Below are 13,199 nucleotides of genomic sequence, written 5' to 3' on the forward strand. Positions count from 1 at the left end.
AGTGCTCACGGGTCATTAGTAACACATTCCTCACGACGCTTTCATGTTATAATCAACACTCATGTGCAAACCTAGCTAACCAATTAGGCTTGATACTTTCTTGGTTCTGGAATAAGGTTTTTTGCCAAAACAAATTCGTCAGTGTGTACGAAAACGAATAGAATATCAGTTATCGATAGACTATTGATACAAGAAATTAGAGAAAAAACAATCTAAATAAAAGACTGTTAGCAACATAGTTAGGATTGTATATCTATAAAATAATTTACTAATAATAAGGACAATAGTTGATCTTGTTCAAAATGCTTTGGGAAATGATTGCTTTTTCTTAAAATACTACACAAGGTTATTTTTGTTAAAAATATTGTGATGAATGGTTATAAGTACATGCTGAAAATATGTGGACAATGGTTGTTTTTTGCTGAAAGCACCATATGATGAGCCTTATATCGTACAGACTTCGGTTGATTTGGCTTTACAGTTGGTTTAATGCAAACCCACAAGGGATCACCAAACGATAGACAAAAAAAAAAAAAAAAAGCAAAATTAATTTTGTCGGACTCTTTTTTGCCAAAAGATTTTTAACTAAAGGCTAAATCATAAACTGTACGCTCTACCACCATAGTTAATTAAACTAATTTAATGTAATGAATCAGAGGGAATCAGTTTGGTTTAACTCTCTTACCTTCTTATGTGGAACAATCGCTCAGATCTATGAATGTTGCAACTGGTTTTCGTGGTACAAGTATGAACGTTAATCCCGCACTAAACAGTGACGTAAATGTCTACTTACCGTAGCTTCGGGAATAGCTGACAGACTGACTACAAGACAGGACAATCTTCCAGAAAGGAAGTGTGTCAGGCTGGATGCTTCCGATGAATCCACGTGGTAGCAATAACAACTGTCGCCTTGAGAACTACTTTCCAGTCGAGTCTTCCCAGCGAGCGGTGCTGGTGGAATGCCGAGGCCAGGGGTGGTTCGTCTGTTGGTAGGCTGTAGTGGCGCCAACCATGTCAGTATTTGGGCAGCGGGGAGAGAAGAGAGGTGTATTGCTTGTAATAAGTTAAGTTTTTGCGCGCGTCAGCTTCGTCGGTATAGGCACTACCGTCTTAGAAAGAACGTAAAGGGTGTGTTTTTCCACTCGCTTAGTCGCTGCTTCAATGTCCACCTTCTCCCGCGCCGCCAGACCACACAACACAACACCACACAACACAACACCACACCACACAACACAACACCACACAACACCACACAACACCACACAACACCACACAACACCACACAACACCACACAACACCACACAACACCACACAACACCACACAACACCACACAACACCACACAACACCACACAACACCACACAACACCACACAACACCACACAACACCACACAACACCACACAACACCACACAACACCACACAACACCACACAACACCACACCACACCACACAACACCACACAACACCACACCACACCACACCACACCACACACAACACCACACCACACCACACCACACCACACCACCTCGAGCCAGTCGCGACAAGCGTTTGATGCGCCTTAAGAGTTCCCGCCCTGATCACACCGGGAAGCCTTCTTTTCACAGACGAGAGAGCCAAACGCCCGATCGTGCATCTTTTCTTTTTTTTTTTGTTCATTGTAAAAGGTTATGTTAGCTACATTATAAATACTTTAAAACATTGTGGACGGTTGATTTGGTTAGGATAGCTACATTAAAGATAGATACTGTGAAATCATATAAACGGTTTCCTAGCCCTGGATAGCTACATATTAAAAAGTTATTTGCTAAGCAACCATAAAATTATTTTACAGTATTTTTAATGTAACTATACTTACCTAATATAACCAACCATCCACAATGTTTTAAAGTATTTATAATGTAGTTAACCTGCCCTAATCGACCGCAAAATTTAATGCCACACCGGTTTATACAATGAGATGGAACGGGGAAAAAAAAGCTAGCATGAACTTCGGGGAACTTCGGGTGTGGCTCTCTCGTCTGTGAAGTGATCAGACCTCGGGAGTCCCACCGAGTGGAGCGAGCGAGGACTCGTCTCTGGAGATGCGTGTCAATGTCTGGAGATGCGTGTCAATGTCTGGAGATGCGTGTCAATGTCTGGAGATGCGTGTCAATGTCTGGAGATGCGTGTCAATGTCTGGAAGCCACACGGAATATGTTGTGTTATCCAATTGCCTTCAAGTTTCCTAATGTTTCTGACTGTTTAAAATATACCAATTGTATGATGAGAGCTTTAGTTCATGTATATTTGGAATAATATAGTTTCATTAAACACAAATTTTTTAATTATTATTTTTTTTGCATAAATGCATAAGTATAAATACTTACGATTATGATGATTTTACAGGCACCAATACAGCTGCGAACATGCTTACGTATTTGGCAGCATTAATAATACAATGAAGCAGACATTGAAATTATCAAACAGAACAGGAAACGTTATGCATTACTGATGTTTTGTTTCCTAATAATATTTAGATACACTATCGCAACTGATCTGCACGCCTTTGGTGTATAATTAACAATTATTTATTTCGCGGAATTTAGTTTGTGATTCAGCTCCGGCCTTTTGAATATTTTGTAAATTTATCATTTTGAATAAATACTGTCTATTGGATTGGAAATGCTTAATATCAGAATTGTTTTGGTTAAATCATAAATTTCCATACACATTTAAATTAGTAAAAATTAAATAAAATATAAACTTTCCTCTTGGTGTGAATATTACAAATATTTTACTACCTGGAACGTGTTGGCTTAAACACTCATAACAATGTCTTTTGAGAAAAAATAACTCTTATTATTTTATTAATATACATACGAAATTTTAGTAGACTGAAATATGTCATTGATGTTAACCTAAATATTGTGATAACATGACCCAAATAGTACTGAAAAATTATTTTAAGTCCGTCTAGAATAAAAGATAAGATCAGGGGCGGCGGAAGATGAGTTTAGCACCCAGGCAGGCTGCCTAATCACTCTTCCTGTTCAAGGAAGGCTGCCTACTCGCTCCTCCTGTTCAATGAAGGCTGCCTACTCGCTCCTCCTGTTCAATGAAGGCTGCCTACTCGCTCCTCCTGTTCAAGGCAGGCTGCCTACTCGCTCCTCCTGTTCAAGGCAGGCTGCCTACTCGCTCCTCCTGTTCAAGGCAGGCTGCCTACTCGCTCCTCCTGTTCAAGGCAGGCTGCCTACTCGCTCCTCCTGTTCAAGGCAGGCTGCCTACTCGCTCCTCCTGTTCAAGGCAGGCTGCCTACTCGCTCCTCCTGTTCAAGGCAGGCTGCCTACTCGCTCCTCCTGTTCAAGGCAGGCTGCCTACTCGCTCCTCCTGTTCAAGGCAGGCTGCCTACTCGCTCCTCCTGTTCAAGGCAGGCTGCCTACTCGCTCCTCCTGTTCAAGGCAGGCTGCCTACTCGCTCCTCCTGTTCAAGGCAGGCTGCCTACTCGCTCCTCCTGTTCAAGGCAGGCTGCCTACTCGCTCCTCCTGTTCAAGGCAGGCTGCCTACTCGCTCCTCCTGTTCAATGAAGGCTGCCTACTCGCTCCTCCTGTTCAATGAAGGCTGCCTACTCGCTCCTCCTGTTCAAGGCAGGCTGCCTACTCGCTCCTCCTGTTCAAGGCAGGCTGCCTACTCGCTCCTCCTGTTCAAGGCAGGCTGCCTACTCGCTCCTCCTGTTCAAGGCAGGCTGCCTACTCGCTCCTCCTGTTCAAGGCAGGCTGCCTACTCGCTCCTCCTGTTCAAGGCAGGCTGCCTACTCGCTCCTCCTGTTCAAGGCAGGCTGCCTACTCGCTCCTCCTGTTCAAGGCAGGCTGCCTACTCGCTCCTCCTGTTCAAGGCAGGCTGCCTACTCGCTCCTCCTGTTCAAGGCAGGCTGCCTACTCGCTCCTCCTGTTCAAGGCAGGCTGCCTACTCGCTCCTCCTGTTCAAGGCAGGCTGCCTACTCGCTCCTCCTGTTCAAGGCAGGCTGCCTACTCGCTCCTCCTGTTCAAGGCAGGCTGCCTACTCGCTCCTCCTGTTCAAGGCAGGCTGCCTACTCGCTCCTCCTGTTCAAGGCAGGCTGCCTACTCGCTCCTCCTGTTCAAGGCAGGCTGCCTACTCGCTCCTCCTGTTCAAGGCAGGCTGCCTACTCGCTCCTCCTGTTCAAGGCAGGCTGCCTACTCGCTCCTCCTGTTCAAGGCAGGCTGCCTACTCGCTCCTCCTGTTCAAGGCAGGCTGCCTACTCGCTCCTCCTGTTCAAGGCAGGCTGCCTACTCGCTCCTCCTGTTCAAGGCAGGCTGCCTACTCGCTCCTCCTGTTCCAGGCAGGCTGCCTACTCGCTCCTCCTGTTCCAGGCAGGCTGCCTACTCGTTCCTCCTGTTCAAGGAAATTCAGTAGCAACCTCTACTTTATTATTAATTATACGGCTGAATATAATTTTGAATAATGATAATTTCATTTTACCTTACCAAACAAGCTTATTTCATCCATTTTATTATTAAATCTTCTTGCAAGTTGAATCAACAGTTAAATGAGGTTAAATCAATACTTGTCACCGTGGCTTTGCCTATGCTCGCGACACCGTCATGGGAAAACGACTATCACCCACCATAAGATATATACCATATTATTATTAGTTTTTTGTTGTTTTTATTTGATAATACAGAACTATATACTGTAAATGAATATTAATTACTTATATATATTTTACTTATTTTAGGTTCATTAGCCAGGAACCACGTTAGTATTATTTGTGCACGAACATTCCTTCCACCAATATGGGACTAGTATCTAAATGTACATCCGGCTACATGAGTAGGAGTTTGGTGTAAGAGGCGGTGGCAGCCATCTTAGATTGGGACATCACGGTGGCCATCTTTGATTACTTTGACCTTGACCGTTGACCTAAAAATTCCATAATTTACAAAAATTGACAAAAAAATTGGCTGAAATGTGCCAAAAAATAGTCTTACTGGCCTAAAAAATCTAGTTTTTTAGAAAACAATTTTTCGACAAAAGATCTCACATGAAAAAAGTTCCTTTTTTAAAGAAAATTTCCAATGTAACCCCCCCCCCCCCCCCCCCAAAAAAAAAGTCAGTCTTGAAATGTCCCAAAGAGGCTTAAATTCATCATCTACAAGCCTCTAATAAGCCTCTGGAAGAGACATATGCACTTGACCTTGATCCCGGCAGCCATATAGGATGATATTGTTCTTAACCGAAGCATTGGATTTCGCCATTCGGAAATAATATTAAGTCCGCCATTTGAAATACGGCGTCACGTCCGTCACTTTGAATTATGATGTCATGTCCGCCATCTTGAAAATCTGCAAATATTAAGCTAGAATTTTGCAAAAAATTTTAAAAATCATGAAAGAACAATATTTTATTTCAATTTTAATGAAATGTTAATAAGAATGCACTTACATAATGGAGTTATCTGTTCGAATCTGCAAGGGCAAACATAATGGCGAAGGTTCTTTCCTCCACAGTGGCAACCAAAAGATTGAACCCTTCCACCAAGGCCAAGAAATATAAGCATCAACCAGTGTGACGCTATGGCGTCCATCTTGGATTCACCATCAAGTTTTTCTGCTAGAGTGTGATGTCCTAATATTAGTTAATTTTTTACCTACTAAAGTGCGGTAGTATTTACTACTGTAGCATCCACCATCTTGTCGGCCATCTTCTCCGCCATCTTAATTTCCAAATATCATCAAAATCACTCATTAACTGATTGATAAGATAATATACTGTCCACGGTTCGACGCTTGGTAAATGTAGTTTATTTAATTAAATAACACATATTTTACGAGAAGTGACAGGTTCAAGAAATAAAACAACCAAATTACAAATAAAATTTTTTAACCTAAATTATACTCTACTAAAAAAAGTGTGGAAGTTAGCAATCAAATGAACATTTAGTTCTGCATTGGCATGAACTTACTAATGCTTAGCTTCAATAGGTTTACTGAAGAGAGAGACCAGCCAGATCTCTTGCTGACAGTCTTCCTTTTCCTTACCGAGTTTCTCGGTACTGTGTTTAACATATTCTTCTACGTCGTGTGATCAGTAAAACATCAGTATTCATACTATTGAAAGCGCACTTCTTCACTGGGTACTCTTGACAGATAACGTGTATCTTATACAAAGTTCAAACACAGGTTATATTTTAAAGATCCATGCGTTGCTTAATCAAGAATAAGCTTATTATTTTCTGCTTGATATTTTCAAGATGAGTACAAAAATTATATTTTGACTCACTAAAGGTATTTAGATAATAGTAGTTATTTAACATTATACTAAATGCATATTTAGCTAGATAGAATCAATTATAATTTACATGTAATACACCAAGCACATTATTAGATTTACATTCATGTTCAGGCCTTATCGCAATCGGTTGCTGAACATCTGTTTGTGTGCTTGTACTCATACGAGTCTCCAAATGTCTGCAGATAGTTCCACAATAAGCACACGGACTTCACCACCTTTCAAGTTTTTCGCATATCGTCTCAAATTATCAACATAAGTTTATCAAACATGACATTTATCGCAGCTTCATTTCATACGAGAAGTATTATTTAAGTATTTACTCCTCTAGTGTCTTCATGCATCAGGGAGAATGCCAATGACATATCACGATAAATATAAGTATTCCTAGCCGATGAAGATGAAACTTTCAGACCCTAACCAAGTGCTGATGTTAACTGCCGTTGCGCATGTTCCTAGTGTACTCTTATGCACATCAATGTTTCGCAGCGAGGCCTTTGCATGTCTTTTAAGTGTCTTTTCAACTCACCTTTTCTGGCAAATAGCTTGCGACTTATTGTATGCCAAACATTTTGCGAGAGAGATTATTAGTACATTCTCTTTTCTTGTGTCGACGAGCATAACTGTTGTTAAAAACATCTTTCCACAGTGACGGCATTGGTGCTCAGAAGCCGTGTATGCCCCTCCGGTAGCCATCTCAGATAGTTCCACCGCAGTCAAACTAGATGATGATGGAGGTGAAGTAGTTGTTTCCTCTGAACAAGACACGGCACACGCTAGTCTCTTCTGGTGCTGTCGGTGACGATGCTACACGTTTCATCAGGATCTGCAATGCCATGGTCGTCGCTGACATTAGGGTCCCCCATGACGATGGTGCACATTCCATTAAGTTCGGCGTAGTTGTTGACGTCGTTGTCATCGGGGTGGGTCTGCAACGGCGATGGTACAATTTCTATCGATTTCTGCTTTAAATAAGGTGAAAATTCCATCGTGTATAGAATAACAGACGATTTCTAGACTTACATGTCAAGACAATAAAAGCTCCTTACACCGTCGTAGCCAGTTACAATCTAAGGACCACCATCGTCTGCGATGTGCTTATATTCACACCATCTCTGGTATAATATGAGAGTCAAAACAAAAACCCATTTTAATTTCATTGTTTCGTTATGAGACATGCAATTGTATTCAGAGTTTCGTTTAACTGATGAATTCCTGTTACCTAATCAGCACTTCAAATCTTTTTTATTATGTAGAAATAAATAAAAATTTCAGTATTGAGCAATTAATATGCCTTAAAACAGATGAGAAACACTATAATGTAAATGCAATTCCCTTTCCTTGAGGTCTAGCAAAGCCCTTCTTCTCTTGCGATCGTGAGAGGACATCCCACATAAAACAGATACTGCTTTTACAACACAACGAATCATAGATTATCGGTACCTGTGTTATTATACAAGGTAAAGTTTGCTGTTGAATGAAGTTTTTTTCTTCTTTTTAATGCACGAATACTTTTGGAGTCATTACATGATAAAACAACTGTTGGCGAAAAACAGAACTAATTGGCCATGAATGTTTCAAAATGTAGAGTGTAAACAATGTCATTCCAGCAATCATGTCAAGTTCGTATGGATTGCAATTGAAATCAGTTGGAGTGACAGTTGGAGCCAAATGCAGTCCGATCCATCGAAACAAAAATGCATTGTATCCTAGTATACTACCTCTGCTGATGGGATCGTCTGAGTTGAATGTTTGTGAAAATGTACGTCCTTTTTTTGTATGTGCGTCCAAATTTGCGTCCTAGGTGACGAAAGTGTGTCCAACTTTTTTTTTTCGTTGGCTGTTTGTCCTACATGGCGAATGTAGGTCCCTTTTTGAATGTGTGAAGTCAAGTCTGTAGTCAGGACTGAATATTTAATGTTTTAAATTCTCTTGGACTTGTCGTAATAATAAAATTAATATTTAAGATATTTTTGGTTCTATAATGAATTTAATATCTTAGCATTTTTATGAAGATATTTTTCTGTATATTACTGTTGAAGCCACGTAGCCTCATAGCCTTGCAGACATATCCTTCAAGCCTTGCAGGCATATATCCTTTAAACCTTGCAGACATATCCTTTAAGCCTTGCAGACATATATCCTTTAAGCCTTGTAGACACGTAGCCTTCAAGCCTAGTAGGCTTGTAGCCATGTTCAAAACTTATAAGTCATTCCTTAATCTTAAATTAATTTAAAATTGAACTATTTAATGCAGTTTTTGGACATAAGCCATTGCACTTTTGCATTGCAAGTCTTGTTTTCTGTGAATTTTTTATGTTCATATTTTTATTTATTTTTGATTTTAGGAATTTTTTCATGGCAAAAGGGGCAAAACTGAAATTGCATATGTCCGAAAAACTGCATTAAATCAAAATTACCCATTGCATGAATCATTTAAAGAACGTAATTAGACTATTTAATAAAAACAAATGGAAACTGTATTTTTGAACCACGTGTTGATGAAAATAGATTTTGTCTCGACTCGCATATAATTCCGGCGATCGTGTGGATATAAGCACAGCGCAGACGATGATGGTCCATAGTTTGTTACTGGCTACGACGGTGTAAGGATCATCCAGTTGTGTTGTCTGCCATGTAAGTATAGTAATCGTCTTTTATTCTATACGTGATGGAAACTTTACAATCTTTGACGCAGAAGTCGATGGTGGTTGAACCGTCGCCAGCGTAGACCACGATGACAACGACGTACAGAACTACGGAGAACTCGATGGAATGTGTACCACCGTCGTCGGGGGCCCTGATGGCAGCGACGACAGATCCCGATGGAAGGAGTAGCATAGTCAACGGCATACTAGAGGAGATTGTAACGGGGAAGCCTAAGATGTAGGCTACATCAAGTTCTGTCCCTGCCCGAACACGCCCGAATATTCACCTTCGGCCAACCTCGGGTTTATTTATATATATATATTTATATTTCTCTGTTTATTTTAATGTAGCTATACCAACCTAACTAACCGTACATAGTGTTTTAGTGTAGCTAACCTAACCGACCACTTTTAATATTTGAATTCATTTTTCTGCGCAAAAATAAAACAAATCCCGGGGTTGGCCGAAGGTGAATATTCGGGCGTGTTCGGGCAGGGACAGAACTTGATGGACATCTTAGGATTCTCATTTTAACATGTGCAGTGTCTTCTGCAAAGGAAACGGCTATGTCGTATGCATCATCAACTAGTTTGACTAAGATAAAACTATCGGTGATGGCTACTGGAGCTTCATCGAAGGCTTCTGAGCACCAATGCGTTCACTGTAGAAAGACAGTGTTCGAAAACAGTAACGCTCGTCGACACTAGAAGAGAGAATGTGGTAAGAATCTCTCTCGCAATATTTTTGGCATAAAATATTTCGCAAGCAATTTGCCATAAAATATAAGTTGAAAAGACACTTAAAAGACATGCAAAGGCCCTGCTGCGCGGCAGACAGTAAAAGTTCGCAGCGATAGCGATGCATCGATGTGCATAGAGCACACTGGGACTTGGTACAACTGCAGTAGTATCAGCACCTGATTCGAATCATGTTTCGTGTTCATCAACAAGGTATCCTTGCAGCTACTGTCATAGGTCGTTCGCATTTTCCCATGAGGCACGAAGACACGAGAGAAGTAAATTCTTGATTAATACTTCTCGTTTGAAGTTTCGCTGCGATAGATGTCATGTTTGGTTTACCAATATTAGATAATAATTTGAGTTGACATGCGAAAAAAAATATCAAGTTGAAGTCTTGAGTTTCTTATGTAGATCTACCTGCAGACATTTGGACTCCTCAATTTAGGTCGGAAACACGTATGCGTAAAAGCACGGAGATATTCAGCAACCGATTGTGATGAGCCTGAACATGAATGTAAATCTAAGAATGTGCGTGATGCATTACACGTAAATAATATATTCTTTCTAGCTAAATCTGCATTTAGTGTAATGTTAAAAGACTAATATATTCAAAATATATTTAGATAATCAAAATACAATTTTTACTTATTTGCAGGAAATAATAAATGAACTAACTGATGAATTAGCAACGCACGGATCCTTACAATATAACCTGTGGTTGGACTGTGTTAATGGTAAACCTTATCCGTTCGAGAAGTGCGCTTTCAATGTATGAATACTTTTTTTTTTTATTTAAAAACTAACCGCACGACCTAGAAGAGTCTGTTAAACACTGTACCGAGAAAATTTGTCCGGAAGAGGAAGACTATGTATGTCATCAAGAGATCTGGCTGGTCCCTGTTTTCAGTAAACTAATTGGGGAAAGAGTTACTCAATTCATGCCAATGCAGAACTAAATTTTTTATTTGTTTGCTATCTTTCGCAAGTGTTACTGAAGCATAGTATAATTAACTTAATAAGTTTTTGCTTGTAAATTCTTTGTTTTATTTCTTGAATATGTCTCTTTTGGTAAAATGTAATTGATATTTATTTAAATATCTATTTTTTTACATTGACCAAGGATAGAACCAAGTATAGGAATCGATCAACTCAAATCAGCAAATTAATGAGTGGTTTTATTGATAATTTTTGGAAATTTCACCGATTGCCTCGCCTAATAATTACAGATTTAAAATATGGCATCCATGATGGCTGACAAGATGGTGGCTGTGGTGATCAATACTACTGCACTCTAGCGGGTAAAACATAAACTAATATGACGACAGCACACACTATCAGACAAGAAAAAAAAATGGCAGTTCCAAGATCGCCGTCATGGGGTCACACTAGCTTAGGTAATATATTCTTTGGTACTACTGCTGGTTGCTTTCGTGGAGGAAGTAGCCGTTGCCATTCTTTTTGCCCTCGCCAGGTTTGAACAAAGGATTCAATTATGTAAATGGGTTTCTTACAAGATTTTATTAAAATTGTAATAAATTAATTGTTTATGAATTTTAATTTTTCATTTTCTTAATTTCAGATATTCAAGATGGCAGACATTTCATCAAAATTCGATCCGGGGGACGTGAGTGCGTCGAGGTTGGAAAGCAGAGACCTTAGCCACAAGACTACGAGGTGAGTTTTTTTATAATTAAAAAATGGCGTATGTGATGTAATTTCATATTTACGGAATCAAAGATGACGGTTGGGACTAAGATGGCCGCCAGTATCAAGGTTAAGAGTCCCTTCCAGAGTCCTATTATAGGCTTGTAAATGAAGAATTTAAGCCTATTTGGGGACATTTCAAGCCTTTGACATTTTTTTGGGGGATAAAACGGAAAATCTTTCCTCAAAAATGAATTGCCAATATTAGGAAAATTTTGCAGTTCATGGTAAAAGTTTGTCAAAGGTCTAGGTAAAAGGTCAAGGTCATGATAATCCAAGCTGGCTGCCGTGACGTCACAATCCACGGTGGTGTCCACTCCACCGACACCACTCTCATGCTCCTGTAACCGGACATGTATTTACTAACTACTCAATGGATAGTAAAACAATGACAATAATTTACATACGGTATATATTTTTATAAATATCTATTGAGTCATTGCTGCTTAGAGCTAAATTAAAGGTTGTATCCTTGTATTCCTGGATTTTCGCTTTTGATCTGTGTGTGAAAAATAATTTTTTTTACCGAGTGTGAATTGTGTTAGTTATATTAAACATTTATTTTTATTGAAAGCTAAATATTCCTAAGCAATAAAGAGATAATTTGAAAATATTCTCACGACAGTTGGACACCGTGTGGCTGCCTGGGTGAACCCGAATTAAGCCGCCCCTGATTAAAAGTATTCTTTTGTTCTAAAAATTCACGTTGTGTTTGCCATAACAAACTTAGTGTTCATTTTCAGTACTGGAGCAAAACATGCTCAAGAAACACACTTAACGTAACAGGTAACCAACCTACCAATCAACAGCTTTACAGTTTCACTTATGTAGTAAACTTAAAATTAAAAAAAATACAGGAAGAGGATAAACATAAGAAAATAGAAGGAGGCACACATTGATAAAACACACACACCACAGAGCAGTGAAAAAGCAGAGCTAAATGACTACAAAATAATAAATTTAAGTAACTATAAACACTTCAAAATAACAACACAAAACAAACATTTAAAAAATACTTCCCTCAAAAATTACACCCACAAAAACAGGAAATCAATCACATACCCTGTCCTTGAAGGGGTTCAATAGAACGTGTTAGTGAAGTCAAATTTGCAGCAACTGTCAACACTGTTACAAAGCAAACATGTATCACAAAATGTCAAGCAGCACAACTCGAGAACCTCCACCGGATATGACCTGTCTCTCAGCGAGTTATTCATTCACATGTGACTGGAAGCATGCATTACCACTATTGCAAGGGCTTATTTAACTTCATTTGTTCCTACACATCCAGATGAGAGCTCTTCTTTTAACACAAAAATTTAGTGTGTTTCTGGAGGAATGAAATTGGTTTTTGAAAATTTTTACCCAAAAAATTAATACCGAAAATACAGTATTTTTTTTTATTAAATGTCTTGATAATTTAAGCTACATAACAATAAATATTTCAATGGCTAAAACTTTATGGAGCATTTCAAAATATATATATAAAAAAGAGATTGATTTTTTTTTTTGTTTACTAAAGAATAACCCAAAATGACAATTTCAATCCTGAGAAATCAACGAAAGAAAATGAACCGATTTTAAAACCAGAATGTAATTTTATGTACGGACAAAATTTGGAAAAAAAAAAATATGATCATTTGAATGATTGTAATAGTTCTGAACGAGACACAACTGAGCGATGATGCACTCGGAGCTGTGGTTCTGCAGCTGTGACTGTCGGAGACTGGGGGTCTGGCGAGCGACCGTGTGTCACGTGCGCTTGCAACCAAACAAACGAGAAGCAGCAGTGTGATATTTGCAGGCCACCATTGAGC

At 39.3% G+C, this 13,199-nt stretch overlaps 1 protein-coding gene and 1 long non-coding RNA gene across 2 annotated transcripts in view; one reads left to right on the top strand and one right to left on the bottom strand.

The window, feature by feature from the left end:
* Positions 1-13,199, bottom strand: part of LOC134540809 (disintegrin and metalloproteinase domain-containing protein 12) — a 658,355-nt gene that overhangs the window by 101,942 nt on the left and 543,214 nt on the right. The gene's annotated exons all lie outside the window — the stretch shown is intronic.
* Positions 1-13,199, top strand: part of LOC134540810 (uncharacterized) — an 88,264-nt gene that overhangs the window by 22,555 nt on the left and 52,510 nt on the right. Inside the window, exon 2 of the long non-coding RNA XR_010076517.1 lies at positions 11,258-11,352. This is a non-coding gene — a long non-coding RNA (uncharacterized LOC134540810). The remainder of the gene's footprint in view (positions 1-11,257; positions 11,353-13,199) is intronic.

Source organism: Bacillus rossius, chromosome 17 (assembly GCF_032445375.1).
Source record: "Bacillus rossius redtenbacheri isolate Brsri chromosome 17, Brsri_v3, whole genome shotgun sequence".
NCBI lineage: Eukaryota > Metazoa > Arthropoda > Insecta > Phasmatodea > Bacillidae > Bacillus > Bacillus rossius.